We start from the raw sequence: 9,883 nt of genomic DNA, 5'->3' as shown, positions 1-9,883 counted from the left end.
TATTTCATTGTACTCCCTATGGCCTCTATTATAATACCAGTCATGCATGAAGCCCGTGGTTTGTTGCATCTAGTTTTACTGAAACAAAGTCTCTGGACTTTAATAGTTTACACTGACATATTCTAGTTTGCATCTGAATGCACTCTGAGGATGCTGACTTCCAGATAGTCATTTTTGGCTTCCTGATAGTTATTTTTGAGTCAAGGGAATTTCCAAGTCTTTTGAGTATATTAGCCATGCCACTTAGAGAGTTTCATTTTGGTTTGGTTACAAAATTTATTTTAGCTTAGTTTTCTTAGATTAAGTGGGCAAAATAAGAAAGAGCAGAAGTCTTTGGGAGGCTGAGGCAGGTGGATCACGAAGTCAGGCATTTGAGACTGGCTTGGCCAACATGGTGAAATCTCATCTCTACTAAAAATACAAAAATTAGCTGAGTATGGTGGTGTGTACTTGCAACCCCCACTACTTGGGAGGCTAAGGCAGGTGAATTGCTTGAACCCAGGAGCCGGAGGTTGCAGTGAGTCGAGATTGTGAGTAGAGATGGGGTTTCTTCATGTTGGTCAGGCTGGTCTCAAACTCCCAACCTCAGGTGATCCACCCACCTTGTATGTGATTATAAGCGTGAGCCATTGCGCCCGGCCTCTATCTGTTTTTACAATTATAATGTTAAATACATGATGTTCCATGACAGTGGTAATTTTTAATGACAATTTTTTAACTGAGTGGAATTACCATAAAAATAATAAAAGTAGCAGTTAATATTTACTGAGCTGTTACTAGGTGCCTATAAATACCAGAGATTTTTAAATTCCCTATAACTCTTCCTTATTTCATTTAACCACTCTATCTTAAATTATTCATGCTTGCTTCAGTAGCACATATACTAAAGCTGGAACAATAGAAAGATTGGCATGGCCTCTGTGCAAGAATGACATGCAAATTTGTGAAGCATTCCATATGTTTTTAAAACAGAGAAAAATATTACTCCTAGATTTTCACTGTTTTTGTGCATATGATCTTTTGTTTAGGTTGAATTATATCCAAAGATAACATTTCCAGAAATGAGATCACTGTGAGTCACAGGGCATTAGCATTCTTATTACACTTGATGTAAACTGCCAAGCTTTCAGGCATGGTGGCTGTCGGCCTATGATTGCAGCACTTTGGGAGGCCGAGGTGGGAGGATTGCTTGAGGTCAGGAGTTGGAAGAGGCAGTATAGTGAGCCACTTTATTATTTTTTAAAAATTCGCAATCTTTATCCTGGAAGGCTTGTATACAATTCAGACACCACTAATAGTATAAGAAAATGCCCATTTCACTGCACCTTTGCTGGCACAGGGTATTATAACTTAACAAGTTATTTTTTGTTTGATTATTTTTAATAAATAAAAGATCTCATATTACTTTATTTTTGTTAATTTTAATATATTTTCTTATATTAACTTATTAGCTTGCTTGCTTGCTTTTCTTTTGTGTGTGTGTGTGATGAAGTTTGACTCTTGTTGCCCAGGTTGGAGTGCAATGGCATGATCTCTGCTCACTACAACCTCCTCCTCTTGTGTTCAAGCCATTCTCCTGCCTCAGTCTCCTGAGTACCTGGGATTACAGGTGTGCACCACCATACCTGGCTAATTTTGTATTTTTAGTAAAGATAGGGCTTCTCCATGTTGGTCAGGCTGGTCTCAGACTCTGGACCTCAAGTTATCCACCTGACTCAGCCTCTCAAAGTGCTGGGATTACAGGCATGAGCCACTGTACCTGGCTAGCTTTATTTCTTTATTGCCCCCCTTTATTTCTTAGAACAAATCTCGCTCTGTAGCCCAGGCTTGAGTATAGTAGTACAGTCCCGAATCACCACACCCTTGACCTCTTGGGCTCAGGTGACACTTCCATTTCAGTAACTGGGACTATAGGCACATGCCACCATGCCTGGCTAACTTTTTTTATTTTTAGTAGAGATGAGATCTTGCTAAGTTTCCCAGGTTGGCCTGGAATTCCTGGCCTCAGGCGATCCTCCCACCACCCTCTCCCAAAGCGCTGGTATTATAAGCAGGAGTCACCATGGCTGGGCTGTCCTTGTCTTTTCTGTTTATTTATAGAGTTCATGTGTCTTTTACTAATTTGATGATCTATTTATTTAATCTTCTATTAAATTGTAAAAATATTAAATACTTTTAAATAAAGAGGTGAAAAATTTCCTTTACTCTTTAGACTCATAATCTTATCTCAGGAAATAGTTGGCCATATTTCTCAAGATACATACAGTCTTATTGGATATCACTTCTCATTTTCATATTTCATGGACATCTGTTTAAATACTTAGTGATCTATCTTAATCCTTTTCATGGTTGCATAATGTTTTATTATATGGATGTATCACAGTTTACTAGTCAGCTGCTGTAGACATTTAGGCTCCTTCTAATATTTGCTTTGAGCTCTTTATATCATTAAAAATTAACCCCCTCAGCCAGGTGTGGTAGCTCACACCTGCAATCCCAGCACTTTGGAAGACTGAGGTGGGAGAACTGCTTGAGGGTAGGGAATCACCACCAGCCTGGTCAACATAGTGGCAGTTTGTCTCTACTAAAAATTAAAAATAAAATGAGCTGGACATTGTGGTGCACACCTGTAGTCCCAGCTACTGGGAAAGCTGAGACTGGAGGATCGCTTGAGCCTAGGAAGTTGAGGCTGCGGTAAGCTATGATCACACCACTGCACTCCAGCTTTAATAGCAGTAAGACTGTGTTTCATAAATAAAATAAAAATTAGGTTGGAATATTACTGAAGCCCTGGAGGTTGAGGCTGCAGTGAGCTGTGATTGTACAACTGCAGTCCAGCCTAGGCAATAGAGCAAGATTCTTTCTCAAAAAAAAAAAATAAAATAAAATAAAAATTAACCCTTTAGCATAGTTCCCAGTAACACCTTCCCTCCTACATTTTTCCTAGAAGCTCTTGAATTTTGTTTGCTTTTCACATACCAGTTAAAACTTTTAACTACTGATGTCCATGTCATTCCTTCTTTTATTTTTTAAGAATGTCTTTTTGTCACTTCCAGCTGGATCTACCATGAAAGACTTCAGAGTCCAGGAAGAGACTGGCTGGGCAGCATGACAGAAATGATCAAATAATAGCGCATGCATCAAGTGCAATGGGAGGCTCTTCTGGAGAGTGAGAGAAGTTTCCAGATAAGGTGATGTTGAAGCCAGGTTTTGAAAGATGAGGAAGAGTTGTATAAGAATGGGGAGGGAAGGGGGAGGTGGAGGGATGGGGAGTGGGCTGGGGTGGGACGAAGTGGTCCTGGCAGGGAAAGCAGCCTGTAAAGACCTGGACAATTAAGATGGCACTGTTGTTCAGGGAATGGTGAATTAAGTGTGGTAGGAATGCTTTGGAGAGACAGTAATTTTCTGGTATGGAATTCTGCTCTAGAGACCTCATTCCAATTTCTAATACTTTGATGTTGTCATCCGTCACTGTCCCTGTCAAATAGTTTGGAATAGGTGTGATGTTCACGATAACGTAAAGCATAATATTTCATGAATTCTCCCAAAATCACAGGAAGGTTCCACAGTTATCCCCGTTTTATGAATGAAGTGATGAAGACTTAGGGATAATGAGTGCTTTGCCCAAGCTCACATGGATATTAAGACTGAGTCAGATGTAGGGCCTGGTGTGACTTTAATGCTTGCTCTGTTGATGAGCACCACGTGTTGCCTCTCTGTGCAGTTAAGCAGGTAGGTGAAAGAAAAACCTGCTTTTCTCTCTAGTCACACACTTCTGACTGGGTGTGTGTGTGGAGTTTCTACACCAAATTCTCCAGTACTCTGGATATTAACTGAGTATCTCACAATACTGTTCTGACACTACCTGGAGCTGGTACAGACCCTGCAGGTTGGGGGCTCAGTCCCATGAGACTACCCTCACTTCAGATTCCAATGGCAAGTACTAGGTTTTCACCTGCACTTTTGACCAACCTGTTACAAATCAGGGGTTTCCAAGACCCCCTTCTTGGATTTATTTGCTAGAACAGCTTACAGAACTCAGAAAAACAGCTTATTTTCTTTTTTACCTGAGACACAGTGTCTCAGTTTGTTGCCCAGGCTAGTGTGCAGTGGTGCAGTCCTAGCTCACTGCAGCCTCGACTTCCTGGGCTTAAGTTGTCTTCCCACCTCAGCCTTCCTAGTAGCTGAGACTACACACCTGCACCACCATATTTGGCTAATTTCTTTTAATTTTTGTAGAGATGGGGTCTTGTTTTGTTGCCCAGGCTGGCCACAAATTCCTGGACCCATGCGATCTTCCCACCTCAGTCACTTAAATTGCCAGGATTACGGATGTGAGCCTCCACATCTGGTCAGTTCATTTACTATTATTGGCTCATTATAAAGGATACATGTCAGAAACAGCCAATAAAAGATATGTGCATGCTGGATGCAGTGGCTCACGCCTGTGATTCCAGCACTTTAGGAGGTCGAGTTGGGAGGATTGCTTAAACTGAGGAGTTTGAGATCAGCCTGGGCAATATGGTGAAACCCTGTCTCTATAGTGTGGTGATGCATGCCTGTAATCTCAGCTACTCAGGAGGCTTAGGCAGGAGAATCACTTGAACCCAGAATTCGGAGGTTGCAATGAGCTGAGATCATGCTACTGCACTCCAGCCTGGGATACTGAGTGAGACATCATACCCAAAAAAGAAATGAAAATAAATAAATAAATAATAACCAGGTGTGGTGGTGTGCACCTGTAATTCCAGCTAGTAGGAAAGCTCAAGTGAGGATGACTTGATCTGGGGACTGGGGAGGCTTAAGTTGCAGCAAGCTGAGATTGTGCCACTGCACTCTAGCCTGGACGAAAGAGTCAGACCCTGTATCAAAGAAAAGAAGAGAAGAGAAGAGAAGGGAGGGGAGGGGAGGGGAGAAGAAAGAGGAAGGAAGGAAGGAAGGAAGGAGGGAAGGAGGGAAGAAAGGAAGGAAAAAGGAAAGGAGAGGAAGGAAGGAAGGAAGAAAGGAAAGAGGGAAGGAGGGAAGGAAGGAGGGAAGGAAGGAAGGAAGGAAGGAAAAGAAACAAACAAACAGAGAAAAGAAATGAAACAAAAGAAAAGAAAGAAAAGAAGCAAGCCCAGTGGAAGGTAAGTGGGGAGGGGCACAGAGCTTCCATGCCCTCTGTTGAACATGCCACCCTCCCAGCACATCCTGTGTTTAGCCACCCAGAAGCTCTGCAAACCCTGTTGTTCAGGGTATTTATGGAGGCTCTATTACACAAGCATGATTGATAAAATCTTTGGCCTTTGGTGATTAAGTCAGTCTCCAGGCCCTCTTCCCTCCTGGAGTTCAGTGGGTGAGGCTGAAAGTTTCAAACCTCTGCTCATGTGGTTGCTTCCTCTGTCAGTCAGCCCTCCTCCTGAAGAAATCTAGGAGCATGCAGCCACCCAGTCATTTCAGCCACATCCTGAAATGCATTCTTATCATGCTGGAGATCCCAAAGTTCTTAGAGGGTCTTGTATCAGAAAGCTGGGACCAAGATCAAATATTAAAACTAAAGATGCTCCTATCACCTCTATCACTGAGGTCTTTATAAACCTTAGAAGCTCTGTGCCAGGAACCAGGGAAAGAGACCAAATATGTATTTCTTTTCTTTTTTTGAGACAGAATCTCCCTGTGTCATCCAGGCTGGAGCACAGTGATGTGATCATAGCTCACTATAGTTTTGACCTCCTGAGCTCAAGCGATCTTCCCACCTCAGCCTTCCAAGTAGCTGGGACTACACATGCATGTCACCCATACCTGTCACCCATGCTCAGCTCATTTGTGTAGAGATGAGATTTAGTTATGTCTCCCAGACTGATCTCAAACTCCTGGGCTAAAGCCATCATCTCAGCTCAGCCTCTCAAGCAGCTGGAACTACAGGTGCACACCACCATGTCCAGCTAATATTTATTTTTATACTTTTGTAGAGGTGGAGTCTCACCATGTTGTCCAGGCCAGTTTCAAACTCCAGGTCTCAAGCATTCCTCCTACCTTGACCTCCCAAAGTGTTTGGATTATGGGTGGGAGCCACCATGCCAAGCAATCACAAAGATCTTTATAAAAGAAAGAGGGTAGGAGAGTCAGAATTGGAATAGGAGATCTGGTGATGGAAGCAGAGGTTAGAGGGGTAGATTTGAAGATGTTTCAATTATGGCTTTGAAGATGGAGTTAGGGGCCATGATCCAAAGAAAGGGAGTGGCTTCTGGAAGCTGGAAAAGCCAAGGGAAGACTTTAGAGCCTCTAGAAGGAATACAGCCCTGCTGATACCTTTACTTTAGCCTTAATAGATATAGTCTGAGCTTCTGACCCCCAGAACTATAAGATGGTAGATTTGTGGTGTTTTAAGAAACTAAATGTAGAGTAGTTTGTTGCAGCAGCAAGCAGAAATGAACATGAAGCCAGGCATGGTGGCCGATGGTGGTAATCCCAGCACTTTAGGAATCCAGGCAGGAAGATCACTTGAGGCCAGCTCAAGACCAGCCTGGGCAACATAGAAGACCCTGTCTCTACAAAACATAAAACTGGCTGGCACAGTGCCTCACTCCTGTGATCCCGACACTTTGGGAGGTTGAGGAGGGTGGATCACCTGAGGTCAGAAGTTCGAGACCAGCCTGGCCAACATGGCAAAACCCCATCTCTACTAAAAATACAAAAATTAGCTAAGCATGGTGACACACACCTATAATTCCAGCTTCTTGGGAGGCCGAAGCTGGAGAATCACTTGAACCTGGGAGGTGGAAGTTGCAGTGAGCTGAGATTGCACCATTGCACTCCAGCCTGGGCAAGAAGAGTGAAACTCCATTTCAAAATAAAATAATAAGCCAGTCATTATGGCATGCACCTATAGTTCCAGCTACTAGGGAGACTGAGGTGGCAGGATTGCTTGAGCCTGGGAATTCGAGGTTGCAGTGAGCTGTGATTGCATCACTCCACTCCAGCCTTGGTGACAGAGTGAGATCTTGTCTCCAAAAAAAAAAAAAGAAAAAGAAAGAAAGAAAGAAGACATCAACATGGTGGGAATGGGGACAGATGGCAATGTTAAATAGACTGGTCAAGGGTGGCCTCCTAAGTGAAAACTGAGCAAAGACTTGAAGGAGGGGAAGGAGCTGGCCAAGGTGCTGAGGGAAGAGCATTGTAGGCAGAAACAACAGAATATTGTCTTTGATGTATCTGAGGCTCTGGAAGGAGGCCAGTGGAGCAGAAGGAGACAGGGAGAGAATTAGGAGAGGAAGCCAGGGAGTTGCTGGGCGGGCATCAGTACACATCTTGTAAGTCCTGGGAGGTTATTGCTGGGTCTTTGGCTTTTGCTTTGAGATGGGAGCTGCAGGAGGTTTCTGAGCAGAGAGGTGACAAGATTTGTCTCCCGATTTAAAAGCATTCTCTGACTGTCTAGTTAGGAAAGAATGTGGAAAGATTTGGGTAGAAGCATGGGGGCCAAGCTGTGGGATCATCCAGATAGGAGACGATAGTGGTCCTGACCAGGGTCATGGCAGTGATGAGAGATGGTCAGAGGAGAGAAGTAGGGGAGGAGGCCAGGGAGTTGCTGGGTGGGGATCTTCAGTACATGTTGAAGACAGTCAACAGAATTTACTGACAGACTGGATGTGGGGTGTGAGAGAAGGCAGGAGTCAAGGTTTAGTTTGATTCTTATTCAATTATTAAGCATTTTTTTTAAAACACTACTTCCTTTCCCAATCTTACCAAGTATGGGATGCTAGATTGAAGAAATCTCTTCAGGCTCAATGCAGTGGCTCATGCCTGTAGCCCCAGCTATTTGGGAAGCAGAGATGGGAGTATCTTTTAAGGACAGGAGTTCAAGATGAGCCTGGGCAACATAGCAAGACCTCCTCACTACAAAAATAGTTTTCAAAATTTAATAAAATAAAATAAATGTAGCTAGGTATGATGATGTGTACTTGTAATCTCAGCTACACAGGAGGTTGAGGTGGGCATATCTCTTGAGGTCAAGAGTTTGAGACCAGCTTGGGCAACATAGCAAGACTCCTCACTCTATAAAAACTTTAAAAAAAAAATAGCCAGGTATGGAGGCACTCAACTGTAGTACCAGCACTGGGGAGCTGAGGCAGAAAGATGGCATGAGCCCAGGAGGTTGAGGCTGCAGTGAGCTATAAGTGCACAACTGCACTCCAGCCTGGGTGGCAGAGCAGGAGCTTGTCTTACAATGCAAATAGAAATACAAATAAAATAATGAAATCTCAACTCAGAGCCCTTTGGTTCTGCAGCGCTTGTAACTTCAGAGCCTTGCAGTAGGGTTTTTATCATTGGAAATGAGAAGACCCCTGTCAAGTGCTGTTTTCTCACTAATCAGTGTTTTTAAAATGTATTAATCAGGCTGGTCATGGTGGTTTATGCCTGCAATCCCAACCCTTTGGGAGAACAAGGCGGGTGGTTTGCATGAAGTCAGGAGTTCAAGACCAGCTTTGCCAACGTGGCAAAATACCATCTCTACTTAAAAAAAAAATACAAAAATTAACCAGACATGGCAGTGGGTACCTGTAATCCAAGCTACTTCAGAGGCTGAGGCAGGAGAATGGTTTGAACTTGGGGAGCAGAGGGTGCAGTGAGCTGAGATTGCACTGCTTCACTCCAGCCTGAGTGAAAGAGTGAGACTATTTAAAAAAAAAAAGTGTTATATCAACATGTAATGAATGGTTTTATTATTATTATTATTATTTAAGATGGAGTTTCACTCTTGTTACCCAGGCTGGAGTGCAATGGCATGATCTTGGCTTACTACAACCTCCACCTCCCGGGTTTAAGCAATTCTCCTGCCTCAGCCTCCCATGTAGCTGGGATTACAGGTGCCTGCCACCACACCTGGCTAATTTTGTGTTTTTAGTAGAGACAGGATTTCACCATGTTGGAGGGCTAGTCTCGAAATCCTGACCTCATGTGATCTGCCCACCTTGGCCTCTCAGTGAGCTGGGATTATAGGCATGAGCCACCATGCCCAGCCAATTTTATTATTAGTATGTAATGAATAATAAAAATTTTAAAAATTTTGTTTTATATTAGTTATATCAACATGTAATTGTTTTATTATTAATATGTAATGAATAAAAATATTTTTAAATTTTCTATTTTTTAACTTTAATTATTTATATAAAGAAAAAGTCTTAGAGATCTTATATAAAGTTAAAAAATGTAAAGGGATGCTAGACCCCAAAAGATTTAGAACTTCTAGTTTAGAAATATTCAGAGTAAACCACGTACAACTTGCTACTTGATCTATTTTCTTTCTTTCTTTTTTCTTGTAGGAGATGGGATCTCACTCTGTCACCTAGGCTGGAGTACAGTGGTGCGATCACAGCTCACTTCAGGCTTGAACTCCTGGGCTAAGGATCTTCCGGCCTCAGCCTCCTGAGTAGCTGGGACTGTAGGTATACATGATGACACCTGGTTAATTTTTAAATTTTTTCATAGACTATGGGGTCTCACTTTGTTGGTCATGCTGGTGTCAAACTCCTAGCCTCAAGTGACCCTTCCACCTCCACCTCCCATCCTAGAGGTATGATCCACCACAACGAGCACTTGTTCAATTTTCTAAAAAAATAAAAATTTTTAACGTAAAGCTGTGGGATGACGGCAGGAAGATAAAAGTAATAAAAAAAAAAGAAAAGAAAAATCAATTGTAATGATTTATTCCCACATATTCTTTTGACAGCAAGAAAAACTTATAGTAGATACGTTTTTTACAAACAAACAAAAGGCAAATAAACAATGTTGTACAGGAACTTCAACACACACTGTAATATTCCCACTTTTCTGATATCAGTTCTGGAGATTCTTCGTGGATTACTTAACTATCACCATCGGTAGTTTGATCCTCTGATCATAT

General features: G+C 42.4%; 1 long non-coding RNA gene and 1 pseudogene across 2 annotated transcripts in view; both read left to right on the top strand.

The window, feature by feature from the left end:
* Positions 1-863: 863 nt before the first annotated feature.
* LOC116538078 lies at positions 864-963 on the top strand (annotated as a pseudogene).
* Positions 964-7,295: 6,332 nt separating this feature from the next.
* The window catches only part of LOC116538049, a 3,475-nt gene continuing 887 nt past the window's right edge, over positions 7,296-9,883 (top strand). Inside the window, exon 1 of one of the 2 annotated variants that reach the window (XR_004263479.1) lies at positions 7,296-7,306. This is a non-coding gene — a long non-coding RNA (uncharacterized LOC116538049). Of the gene's footprint in view, positions 7,307-8,118; positions 8,134-9,883 lie in introns of those variants that run through there. The other variant, XR_004263480.1, reaches the window with a different exon arrangement.

Source organism: Sapajus apella, unplaced genomic scaffold (assembly GCF_009761245.1).
Source record: "Sapajus apella isolate SASKATOON/1434 unplaced genomic scaffold, GSC_monkey_1.0 scaffold116, whole genome shotgun sequence".
In the NCBI taxonomy this organism is placed as follows: Eukaryota; Metazoa; Chordata; class Mammalia; order Primates; family Cebidae; genus Sapajus; species Sapajus apella.
The sequence above is the reverse complement of the archived record's forward strand: the minus strand, read 5'-3'. Positions and strand labels throughout refer to the sequence as shown.